Genomic DNA, 13,480 nt, shown 5'->3' on the forward strand with positions numbered 1-13,480 from the left:
ATCTATGGCTCACATACAACTGTAGGAAATATGTAATTAAATTTTTCATTACTTAATGGGAAATAAGTGATATTTTTTCAACAAAAGAGAAATTATTCAAATAAATATCATGAAAGTTCACTTTTTAAAACATGCCATATTTTCTGTGGAGAGCAAATAAATAATAATTAATAATACTGAATTTACTCTGTAAGGAGGCTTATAAAAATTTTTCTGAAAAATACATATCTACTTGCTCTGATCATTCGATGCCAATTTGAATTATATAAACTCAAGTACATACTGTAATGACCAAAATCACATTTCAATTTCTGTTTTCCATGATGATTTATAATACTTGTTAATATAAAATTTTGAAGATATCAAAGAGCCAAAGTATAATTTGTGTCACTTAGGGAAACATTCTAGACAAGAGAATCATTATGAACAATATATGATAACAGTGAGATTTGGAAGTGTTGGGCACTTTTGGGGAAGCGACCTATAAAGAGCAGAAATCTGAAAAAAAGTGTTTCCATAACTGACAATGTACATTTCCATCCCTTGGAATGATGTTCAGTGCAACCTTCTAAAGCAAATCAGGATAAGGCTCTCTAAATCCAACCAGTTAATCTAGAATTCATTCCAAACATGGATCTGTAAACTGAGTATATGTTGTGTCAACTATACTCAAATTAAAAAAAAAAATTAGAATTTTGTCACAGAGAAATGATAAACAATAAATAGTTCTATAGCAGAAGTTTATCCATTTGTCCCATTCCAACACGTTATTTCCTTCACAACATGTAAAATTGGGTAATTATTTTGTTTACTTATTTATTATTTTGTTATTGTTATTATTTTGTTAGGTTGACTCTTGATTTCAGCTTAAGTCATGATCTCAGGGTTTTGAGATGTAGCCCCATGTGGAGCTCTGTGCTCAGCAGGAAGTCTGCTTAAGGATTCCCTCTCTCTGACCTCACTTGCATGCACAATCTTTCTCTAACTCTCTAAAATAAATAAGCAAATCTTAAAAAAAAAAAATGAGCGCCATGAGTGGAAGGACCTTCATAGTATTATTAACCAATGCATGGTTCTGGCACAGAGTAGATTCTCAATAAATATTTCCTGCCAAATAAATAATTGTACAATCAAATATGTTGATTAAATGGGCATACTGAGATGGTTCTTGCTTGGGGTCTCTAATGTAGTTAGAGTGAGATGGTGATTAGGGCTAGTGGTATCTCAATGCTTTCCTCATCAATATTTGTGGCTATTGATTTGTGGCTGTTGCCTCGAAACTCAGCAGGGCAGGCAGAATTACAGGAATAGTTTTTCTAAAAAGACCATTTCCCAAATAATAATACAAGCAGCATAGAATGACTTGTCAACATTTAGGAAGTGACCCACTGATAGAGCTAGAACCCAAATATGATCTCCCAGGTATATGAAGTCAATTGCATATCCATCTATCCTGACACACTCTATTAGAGCCCTTTCAAAATAAACATTTGAACACTGCATACTCAGAGTGTGCTTTGGATTTATCATTTGTGATTCATGAGAAATTTTCAATATTCTATCTCAGGAAATAGGTAATTGCAACATGGCTACAAATTCTCAGGCAAAGACTTTCAATAAACATAATCTGTAAATGTAATTCAAATTCTGACTTAAACTGCCCTCCAGATAGCTTGTTTTCTTCTTCAAGTTTTTATTCAGAAAGTTTTATTCAGTTGTAATGATTTTGAGGCTAAAAGCATGAGAGGCAGTATCCAATTATTAGTACCTTATTTCAATTTATTGTTTGGTGCTAATGTAAATACAGGGCAATTTAAATTAGTGATAATTTGTATGTGAAGTGATTTTGCCCAACCAGCAGTGGGAGGGGTGGATCCAGAATGCAAGCTCCTCAATCACAATGATCTCTGCCTGTCTCTTCACTGATGTGTCCCAAGAACCTAGAAAGATATTGGGCACATGGCAGGTACTCGGTGAATACTGAACAAATGATGATTTAAAGAGAAGAATAAATATTCTGTCAGAGTTTATTTTGTAGGAAATTGTAAGTGATTAATAAAACAATGTTTCAGGGGACACGTAGATGGCTCAGTGGGGTGTCTGCTTTTGGCTCGCATCATGATCTCCAGCTCCTGGGATGGTGCTCTGGGTCTGGGATGGAGCCTTGGGTCCTGGGATGGAACCCCACATTGGGCTTCCTGCTCAGTGGAGTCTGCTTCTTCCTCACCCTCTGCCCCTCCCCTACTCTCAATAAATAAAAATAAAAACGATGTTTCTAGAACTGTTATATGGGATGAAGATGCCTTTGTTCATGGTGTTTTTCTGAGTGAATGTCATTCTTTCCTCTGTATTTGTTGGGAACTTTGAATATTTTTAACCCTCAAATTAAGTCTACCTTTCATAAAGCCCCTGGCAAGGGACAGTGCAACTCTACCCAGGCACAGACACCTGAATCAGTGCAGCAGACTCCTCCCTCAGAAGACTAGCTAGAAGAACAGAGGAGCAGCATGTTTATTGACCAAACAGGACTGGAAAACTGTAGGACTGGGAGAAAATAGTATATAGAACTGGAGGGGTTTTTTTTTTCCTTATGATTTATCTTTCAGGTTAAAATTTTCCACTGTTTTTTCTTTTTATCCTATCTCTACAAGTTTCTTATTTAATCAAATCTTCATTTTGAAGTCTTTTCTTTTTAATTTTCATATTTTGCAATTACAGGTTATATATATATTATTCATTTTTGGCTTCCTTTCACTGTATTTTATTTTATTTTTGTATACATAAATAAATATATATTTATATATATAAATTTGCTTTTTTATAATTTGGAATTTAATATCTTCTAACCCACAGACCAAAATACACTCAGGACCAAGTGAATCACCCTGTTTTGTCCACTCTGTGAGATTATATCTCCCCAAATTCCCACCCCCTCTTTTCCCTCTTTTTTAAATGGTTTTCTTTTTCTTTGTCTTTTTTCCTTTATTTTCTGGTTCCTGACCTTTTCAGAATTGTCTAGTGTGTATTTTGCTTGGGTTGTGGTTGATATTTTTGACTGCTCACTCTACGACCATTCTGCACTTGACAAAATGACTATAAGGAAGAATTCACCACAAAAAGAACCAGAGGTAATATTCTCTGCCACAGATCTAATGGATATGGATTTAGTAAAATGTCAAAGATGGAATTCAGGATTACAATTATAAAGTTACTAGTTAGGCTTTAAAAACGTTTAAAAGACTAGAGAATCTTTTAGTGCAGGAATGAAATCTAATCAGGCCAAAATTGAAAACACTCTGAGATGCCTTCTAAACTGGATGCTCTCACCACTAGGGCAAATGAGGCAAAAGAGAGAATAAGTGACATAGAAGACAAGTTGATGGAAAGGAAGCTGAGAAAGAAAGAAAGGCAACTAAGAGCTCACAAGGAGAGGCTCTGAGACATAACTGATAGTTTGAAAAAAAAAATGTCAGGATTATTGGAATTCCTGAGGGCATGGAAGGGGTGGGAGGGACCAGAAGGTATATTTACGTAAATCATAGCTAAGAACTTCCCTAATCTGGAGAATTAGAGAGATAGAGAAGACCCTTCCCAAAATAAACAAAAGCAGACAACACCCTGAGGTATAATAGTGAAGTTTGCAAATTTCAGAGATAAAGAGAAAATCCTGAAAGTTCAAGAGGAGAGATTCCTAATATTTAGGGGGAGAAATATTAGATTAACAGCAGACCTCTCCATAGAGACCTGGCAGTCCAGAAAGGGCTGGCATGATATTCACGGTACCAAATGAGAAATGACTTGGGTAAGGTCACATCCCAAGTATTAATTGAGCCGGGAGTAGATACTAGATTTCTCCTTGCTTCTTTCTATTTCCATGTTTTGTCCACTTTCCAGCTTGCCTATGTGAATGTTAGCTACTAAATTTTAAGTGTGAATTTTCTCAGTAATTCTTGCCTCTTGAGATTTTCACACATTTCTCCTCCTAGAGCCAGCAGTCAAAGATGTGTTAAATGTCCTTTTCTGGAGGCTCCTTTCAACCGCAGGAGCATCCTTGTATAAATTCAAGAGTGAGTCTATCGCCACCTTGTGACCATCATGTGCATCTGCAACTGTAAAAGTGTAAAACGGTATCACAAAATGCTAACATTTAACAAAAAACATTTTGTTAAAATGTGTTAGTGGTGGGGATCCCTGGGTGGCTCAGCCGTTTAGCGCCTTCGGCCCAGGGCGTGATCCTGGAGACCCGGAATCGAGTCCCGCGTCGGGCTCCCTGCATGGAGCCTGCTTCTCCCTCTGCCTATGTCTCTGTCTCTCTCTGTTTATCATGAATAAATAAAAAATCTTTAAAAAAAAAATGTGTTAGTGGTTTCTAAAATAATGAATGATAGTACATTTAACTTTATGGTTTGTATTTTTCGAAAAAGAAATAGTGTATTCTCTGAGGTGCATCATTTAAGTAGCCCATAAATCTGCCCTATTATTTGTATTACTGTCTGTTATAATGAGCCTTTAGTCAAGTGAATATATGGAATATGGAGTCTGGTGTGGCAAAGCTCCTCACTGTAGTTTTGATTCTACACATTCCACATATATTTTAAAACATTTCTATAGATATTCTTTTTTTAATTTTTATTTATTAATGGTAGTCACACACACACACAGAGAGAGAGAGAGAGAGAGAGAGAGAGAGGCAGAGACACAGGCAGAGGGAGAAGCAGGCTCCATGCACCGGGAGCCCGGCGTGGGATTCGATCCCGGGTCTCCAGGATCGCGCCCTGGGCCAAAGGCAGGCGCTAAACTGCTGCGCCACCCAGGGATCCCTATAGATATTCTTAATCTATACTGTGGTACGTTAAAGTTCAGAATCAATTATTCATTGAAGAAATGCTGGATGACCTACAATGCCTGCCAACTTTTGTCATTTGGGATATGTCAGTGAACATGGTAGAGAAAGATCCCAGACCTCGTAGAGCTTCAGTTACATATTGTTCAGAAAAACAAAAAACAATAAAAATAAGTAAACCTGTAAAAGGTAATAAAGAAGGAAAAAAGGAAACAATGGGTGAAGGGTTTGAAGGATGGTGGTGTAGACCGCTCTACTAAATAAAAGGGTCAAGGTCAGATATAGTGAGCATAACCTTGAAGAGAGTAGGAGATAAGACAGGTGACAGACTATCACAGTGAGTGCAGAATCAGGTAAAAGGAAGAGCCAATGAAAAACAAAAGTATGGCTGGCATGTTCCAGGAACAGCAAGGAGGCTGGAGCCAAGTAAATGAAGGCACAGTCGCAGGAACTGATGTCAGCAAGATAACAAGCTAAGATCACGTAAAACCTGTAGGTCACTGTAAGGAGTTTGGTTTTCCTCTTTTGGAAATGGGAAGCTATTGTGGGGTTTAGAGCACAGTAAGGGCTTGATCTGGTTTACATCTTAGTGCTAAGTGTTCAATTTGATTTCTGTATTGATAAAAACTGTGGAGGGCAAAGACAGAAGCAAGAAGGCAGATAAGGAAGCAGCTGTGATAACCTAGGAAGGCAAAGATGGTGGCTCAGAGCAGGGTGACAGCAGTGGGGTTGGTGAGATCTGGATTTACTTCCAGGGAGGAAAGCCAGGCTGCTTAGGTTCTGGGTCTATGGTAAAGGTGAAATTCATAGGGTTTTCTGACAGATTGGTGTGGGATGTAAGAGATAGAAAACAGTTGGGAATGAGTCCAGATTTTACAGCTTGAGCATGGGAAGGAGAGATTTGTTATCAACTGAATGGAAGAGGATTTGGGGCAGATTAAGAGTTCCATTTTGGACAATGGGACCCAGATCCTCATTAGACATACAGCTTAAGATTCCTAGTTTGTAACTCAAAACGTGTGTTTTGAGTTAGGGAGACGGCTCTGGGCAGCAACTGGAAAGTCGGAGATTATTAGCATATAAAGCTAAGGAACTAAATGAGACCATTGAGAAAGAGAATGTTTACAGGGAAGTGAAGGGGCCAGGACTTCGCCCCCGTGGCACCTCAACACTGAACAATGGAAGTAGAAGAATGAACAAAGACAGTGCACAAGACACTAATGAGAAGGAAAACCACACAGGCCGGTGCCCTGTGAGGCAAGTGAGCCAAAGGTATCAGGAAAGAGGAAGCATGTCAAAGTGTGTGGGGGGATATTTCTTTTGCAGGAAAGATATTCCGTGCTATACTTTCTTAAATGGATTAGGTCGAAGCTAGACCTGGGCAGTAGAAGGAAGGCCCCGAGGCAGAGTCCCAAGATCTTGAAGAAGAATGATAGAGACAAAAAAAAAAAAAAAGAATGATAGAGACAAGAGGGGGAGGCATGGATGGTGATAAACTACACATTTTAAGCCCTGGAGCTCAACATCCTCACCTTGTGGCTTCTAAGAGCTTGGGCCTGACAGATCAAAAGCCACAGGTACAAAACTCTTCTTCCACCTCTGCTCCGCCCCAAGGTAACCTCTCGACTCTCCTTAGAAAACATTTGCATATCAGATACAGCCCCGCCTGATGAAGAAGGCTGCCAGGACCTTTCAGTACAAACCTGGTAGGGTCAACCTGTGGGAGGAGCCTCCCAAAAGATTGGAAGCAGCCTCCATTAGAGACCACCTGGGCTATTGCACCCTGTGGAACTTGCCAGCCCTCCCCCCTTGAGAGCATACTTTCTCTTTAATCAACTGCTTTGTGCTCTGCTCGCTACTTTCTTTCTGTCTGTCTTTATTCTGAGCGTGGATCCTCACAAAAATAATGGGGAATCCAAGGACCAAGACTACCTTTCTCACAAAGCTAAGTCCCTCTCACCCCTAACAAATCCGTGAAAAATTTGAAAATGTTCAACGTAGTATTCTTAGTTCAAACCTTAATACAAACAGACACAAAACCTCTATAGGAGGGTCTCTTGTAGTCTCTTAGTTATCATAGTATGGAAGTGGAGACCAGCCTGGCTTTCCTCCCTGGAAGTAAATCTATGTGGGTATCTACTGGTTTCCAGTCTCCAGTCTCACCTGTATCCTTTTCTTAAAAAGGATTTTTTATTTTTTATTGTTTTTATTATTTCTTAATAAAAAGGCAATTCTATAGGCTAGGACTAGACATTAGTCTCTTAAGATAGACCTTTACTTATATGCTAATTTTCAGTTTGTGTCAGCTAAATTGAAAGACAGACTTAATTGCTCTGTTTACTGCTCTACACTTTATTCTAAAACAAAGCAGTATTAGTGGGATTATGGAAGAGTCTTATAAACATTTCTCCTGGGTTTACTACTCTTCTAAATGGAAACCATCTGATCAAGATCTTCCTTTTTGCATCAATTTTTTTTAAACTTCCTGCACTGTATCTCATATATACATGGAAGACAGTTTTTCTAGTTTTCAGGACTCATGCAACTTTTTTGTTTTTGTTTTCCATTCTTCTTCTTATTTTGAGGATTCTGGAAGAGAATCACTCTTTGGGTTCATTTATACTTTTTCCTCTAGCCTCTAGCTAGCTAGATTGCTGCACTATGTCTAGCTGTGCTAGTTTACTTTCTTTCAGGAGAAAGAAAGAAAATAAAAGAGAAAAAAATTAGTCTTTTTTAAAAAAAATACAGAGCATTACAGATCTCTTTACCCCTAACCCCAAACATTTTTCTAGCCCTTATTTTATACATGCAATGATAAATTAATATACCCTTCTAAACATAGCCATATACTATGGTTCCATCTGTTTTCTCTCCATATGTTTTGTTCAAAAAGTAAAATGTAGGTGCACTTGTGGCACAGTGGGTTAAGATCTGACTATTGGTTTTGGCGTAGGTCATGATCTCAGGGTCATGATATTAAGCCCAAAGTCGGGCTCCATGCTCAGCACGGAGTCTGCTTAAGACTTTTTCTCCCTCTCCCTCTGCTTTTCTGCCCCATGCTCATGTGCTTGTTCTCTTCCTCTCAAATAAATCTTTCTTAAAAGGTAAAATGTAATATAGATCTTTTTTTTTCCACTGATGTAAACTATGTCTGTCTACATTAGTGCCGAGACTTCTACCTTAATTTCCTGAATCAATGTCTGCCAGCTTAAGACAAGAACAAATCTGAGTTAAAGCTGGGTTTATTGTGTGCTATAGCAAGGAATACCCACACTATGGGAATCCCCGGGTGCAAGGTTTTTGGCAGTTTGGATTTGAGCATCTCCAAGACTCTCCAGAGCATACTCATGTAAGCCCTTCACCTAAAAGCTACAGATACAGGCAACCAGAGAAAGATTATGTAGGAAATCATTTGGGATCCTGGGGACCTCCAGAGGCAGTCACCGCAGAGCTCTTATTCACACATAGTTTTCATCTGTTTCCAAATTGAACTACCAATATTTATGCAACAAACTGTAGTTCTGGGAAAACTGAAGACAGAAGTTCCCATCTGGGTTTTTAATTCCCCATTGGCCCCATTATTTATTGTCTGGCTGCCTCATTGGTGGTGCTAGTTGAAATCCATCAACAAACTAGCCGTAGGGGTCACCGTGGGAGTTTCAAAGTTTAAACAGCACATCATAAATCCCATTGTGCTTATCTTTGCCAAGAGTCAAACACACAACCAACAGTCCTCAGAGATAAGGCTATAACTTTTCTCATCCAGTTCAACTGTAAGTCAACTTTATCTCTGACAGTGGAATATTTTAGTAGGAAAATATTAGGAATGGCTTTTTAAAGGTTTGGACCTTATGCTAGGTGATTTAGGGGAGAGTCCAAAAGCATTGGTCTTGCTCTGGATAGGAGCTTTCAGAAACTAGCATTTTAGTCCACAGGGCAATTTGATTATTGAGTATTGTAGAGGGATAGAGCAAACTTGCAGCTGTTTTGTGGTAGCTCTAGCATTGTCTCTGCTGAAAATGAACAGATTGATGTTCTGTACTGGGTTAGCTTGGCTTCACAGGCAAGTTTTGGCTATGTAACCAATGGACGATAAAAGACCTCTCAATAGACTTGTCTTTTGGTTTCCCTGAGGCTGAGATATCATACAGACATCATGGTGGCTCATATTCCAGAGACAAAGCATGTTCTCTGTGGAATGCAAGAGGACCCTAGAAGATGTACCAGGATATCTAGTATCTTTGTGATATTTGCCTGTGCTTTCTTTCTCCTGTGGGCATAGATCTTTTGTCTTTATCAAAATTTCATTTAGGTATGCTATTTGGAGATCCCTTTCACTTATATAATCCTGTATAATTGCTGAAGGTTTCTTAGTAGTTTTAATCTAGGAGGTAGGAAGATCATAGCAAGACCTGAGCCAGAGAAAGAAGCTGGAGTCACATATGTCACTGAGAGAGGGAGATACTTGATTATTTTTATAGTTTGCACAAGGTTCTGATTTGTGTCTGTACTAAATACAAATAGGAGTGGCTTTGCATTTGTCTCATTTGAAAGAGACACTATTTTACTAATGATAGTTCTGAAATTAGTACACTTCTGATAAGCTGGATTTAACTGCTAAAAATACAATGACCTTAATAGAAGTATTCTGTTGGGGAGAGGGGCAGCAAGGCCCAATTTTTACAAGATTAAAGGTTGCAACTAATAATGTAAGGGTAATTTAAGTACCAGACAAGACCTGCAAAAGAAAATCTCCTTTTGAAATATTTTCACAGTGCTTCTCAATCTTTCTTCAATTCTGTCCCCCTTAAGGAGCCCTTTTAGGCATTTTGTTTCCAATTGTTACACCCAAGAAATGTTAATACCATAGATTTAGATATGCTTATAACTGTTTATGCATAGTATGCATAAAAATGCTTATATATTAAAAAGTTAGACAACTTCAACCCATAATAACTTTTTTTTTTTTTGCTCTCTTAGAAGTGATGTCACCCCTACTGAGAATGCGTATTTTAAAGGAATAGCTATTAGATGCTTAACAGCAGGAACAGATGGGGGATGATAAGCCCACCAATCAGTTTGCTCAAAATGGTAGCTATGGTCAGAAAATGCATAAGAAAATTTCCTTTTTCCTTGAGTAACAGAAGGCCACAGTGTGTCAATAGTAAAAGGATGGAGAAAGACTCCTTTTGGGGAGCTTGTTGGGAAATCATTCAGTCAACATGAGGTGTTAAAATGCAATAGTAGGCAGGATATAGAGGATAAAACAGAAAGAAATAGGATGGCAGGTAATCAAAAAAATTAATTTTATTCCATCATCTTGTATGGAAGTTTTCTACTCTCTGTGGCTACCTCTTTTTAGAGGACAATTCGAATCTACAATTTAAAGTTCTCCAGTGAAACAGAACAAGAAGATATCCGGTTGTTAAGAGAAGATACTGTCTGTCTTCTTAATTGGGAAGCATGGATCCAAGGATAAACACTTTGGGGTTTAACTGCAATGCTAGTTATTAGGGTACCAGGCTAGATCCTTTCCTTCAAAAGACAAGGATGAATTTTTTTTATAGTGTTTCTTTGAAAGGACTAAAGTTCCATGTTCACATTATGAAGGGATATGTTGAGTGATTATTTTAGAAAAACTGTACCTATTTAATAAGACTGGTTGTGTCTTGTTATATCTGTTCATAATAGGAAATACCCTAGTGCATGGGGCAGCCTGTTATTAATCTATAAGGGAGAGTCTGTACCCTATGTATCATCAAGGCTTATGGCAATTCCTTAGGCCATGGAAGTTCTTAGAGTCTCTGAGAGCTTTGCCAATTTTTGGTTTTTCCATTTCATTTGTTCTCCTACTTTTCACTGAAGATTAAGGATAGGAACAATGAAACTTTTTTAAGTAAAAGGTAAAGACTTACAAAGGTATTTAATAACATTCTCAGTGAAAGCTAGCTCTCAAAATAAGCTAATAATGACCAGGCATACTAGAACATGAACATTACTTGTTTATATGTTGATTTTTATCTTTTTTTTTTAACCTGGAAGGCCCAGATGAAGGAAATTAACTCAGTCATGTGGATTAATTGAAATGCATGAAGTGGCTCATGTTCCAAGATTGAATTTGAATCTGTAATTCGATAGTCTGCTTGATAATTTCAAGTTTTCGCTTTTAAGTGTAAATCACTATAAAAAATTAAATCAAGATTATCCAAGGAAATTACAAAAGGCCTGTGTAAAGCATAGGATATTTTTTAGAGGAGATTAAACCACTGAGGAGTTTTGTTAAGTAGAGAAAGGAGCACTCCTGAGTTCAGCATGTTATAGTGGTGGATTGCTATGTTAAGAAGAGCCAAATAATACAAGGACTTTGGTGTAACTCCAAGTGCCTTCAATTAACAAAAGAGTATTTATTTTAAAGATTTTATTTATTCATGAGAGACACAGAGAGAGAGGCAAAGACACAGACAGAGGGAGAAGCAGGCTCCTCATAAGAAGCCCAGTGTGGGACCCAATCCCTAACCGGGGGATCACGCCCTGAGCCAAAGGCAGACAATCAACTGCTGAGCCACCCAGGCATCCCTAACAAGAGTACTTAAAACTAGATTCCTAGAAACAACAGCTTTTTGTAAATAATTATTATACCAGTCCTTGTGCTTAAACATGAGTGTCCTATTTTTAAGCTTTTTTTTTTTGGTAATCCTTATTTACAATCATTATAATATTCTCACAATATATTCTTTTTTTTTTTTTATGAGAGTCACATACAGAGAGAGAGAGAGAGAGAGAGAATGAGAGAGAGGCAGAGACATAGGCAGAGGGAGAAGCAGGCTCCATGCACCGGGAGCCCGACGTGGGATTCGATCCCGGGTCTCCAGGATCGCGCCCTGGGCCAAAGGCAGGTGCTAAACTGCTGCGCCACCGAGGGATCCCCTATATTCTTAACTTATATGTAAAAAATCTAGGAAGATGTACTTTCTTCTACATTTATCGGGTTTTTTTTTTTTTAAGATTTTATTTATTTATTCATGAGAGACAGAGACACAGGCAGAGGGAGAGGGAGAGAAGCAGGCTCCATGCAGGGAGCCCGACGTGGGACTCCATCCGAGGTCTCCAGGATCACACCCTGGGCAGAAGGCGGCGCCAAACTGCTGGGCCACTGGGGCCGCCCTATCAGTTCTTTTAACAAGTTCAGTAGCCAAAGTATTCTCACATAGTATGAAATAATCAGATTTTGAGGCTGACAAACAAACTTGATTATTTTTAGTATTCCTACTCTATTTCTTTAAATAAAATAAAGAAATAAATGTGTTATCTGGTCCTGTTTCCAGGACCCAAAAATTGAATATACATAAAGTTATCTCAATAGTTTTATTATTCCTAATTTGGGACCTAAATTTGAGAAAGGCAAAATTGACTACTGCCAAAAGAAACTAGAGGTAAATAGAATACTATGTTTTAAAAACACATTTCAATAAGAAGCAAAGATTAATAGAAACATTTAATATTTTAAAAAGGAATTTTTAAAAAATACATCAAGATCAAGTTTAACAGAATAGATTGGTAAATAAAAAGAGCATTTGTTATCTGAACATAGAAAAATAGTCATTTTACAAAAAAAGAGAAAAATTCTAATTTTGCCCATGTGTACCACTTATTTGAAATTTTTCAGTAAAGGATTTAACACATTTCTATGTATGCATTTATATGTATAAATATATGTGTGTATAAATATACAAATGGAGATAAATTTAACTAAAAATTAAAATAAATTTAACCTAAAATATAATTAACACAGTACTTTAAATAGGACACTGTATTATATTACAATATTACAATGTTACATTGATAATACAGGACAGTATTCATATTATATTGAAATTGCCATCTTAATAAAGTGTAAAAATGTCCCTAATGAGCAGATAAATCATATTATCCATATTATACAAACTCAGTTTTTCTGTAAGCACTAAACCAAAAATGTTTAATCATTTAGATTAATTACCATATTAAACCACGTTAATAATTCTCTATATTATGGGTAGGGGTTACTCAACTTATTTCTCTATTTCTCTCAGACATAATCGATCAGCTGTAGAGCTGTATATTTGGCACATCTGTAGAAGGAGGAGATTCAGGAATCTCCTGTGTTTCCACCTTGGTGACATCCATCTTCAGTGCACATCTTGAGCCAAGCTCTTAGAGCAGTCTTTCTCAACTGGGTTATATGAGAGACTGAAGTCCCACAAATAACCTACATTATCAACATTTTCAAGGATGGCACCTACAAAGTACCATTTTGTATGCATAGGAGAGAAGTTAATTCATTACTTCCATTAAGGAATTGGGGGTGACTTCTGTTATAGATGTCTAGATGAGAAGGGTTGATTTATTAAAGTTCTGAGCTTATAAAAAAATGAAATCTTGCCATTTGCAATGACATGGACAGAACTAGAGGTTATTATGTTAAAAGAAATAAGTCAATCAGAGAAAGACAATTGTCATATGATCTCACTTGTGGGGAATTTAAGGAACAAAACAGAGGATCATAAAGAAAGAGATCATAAGGAAAAATTAAACAAGACGAAATCAGAATGGTAGACAAACCATAAGACTCTTAATCATAGGAAACAAACTGAGGGC

The sequence above is a fragment of the Canis aureus genome, chromosome 25, assembly GCF_053574225.1.
Source record: "Canis aureus isolate CA01 chromosome 25, VMU_Caureus_v.1.0, whole genome shotgun sequence".
NCBI classification, from domain to species: Eukaryota; Metazoa; Chordata; class Mammalia; order Carnivora; family Canidae; genus Canis; species Canis aureus.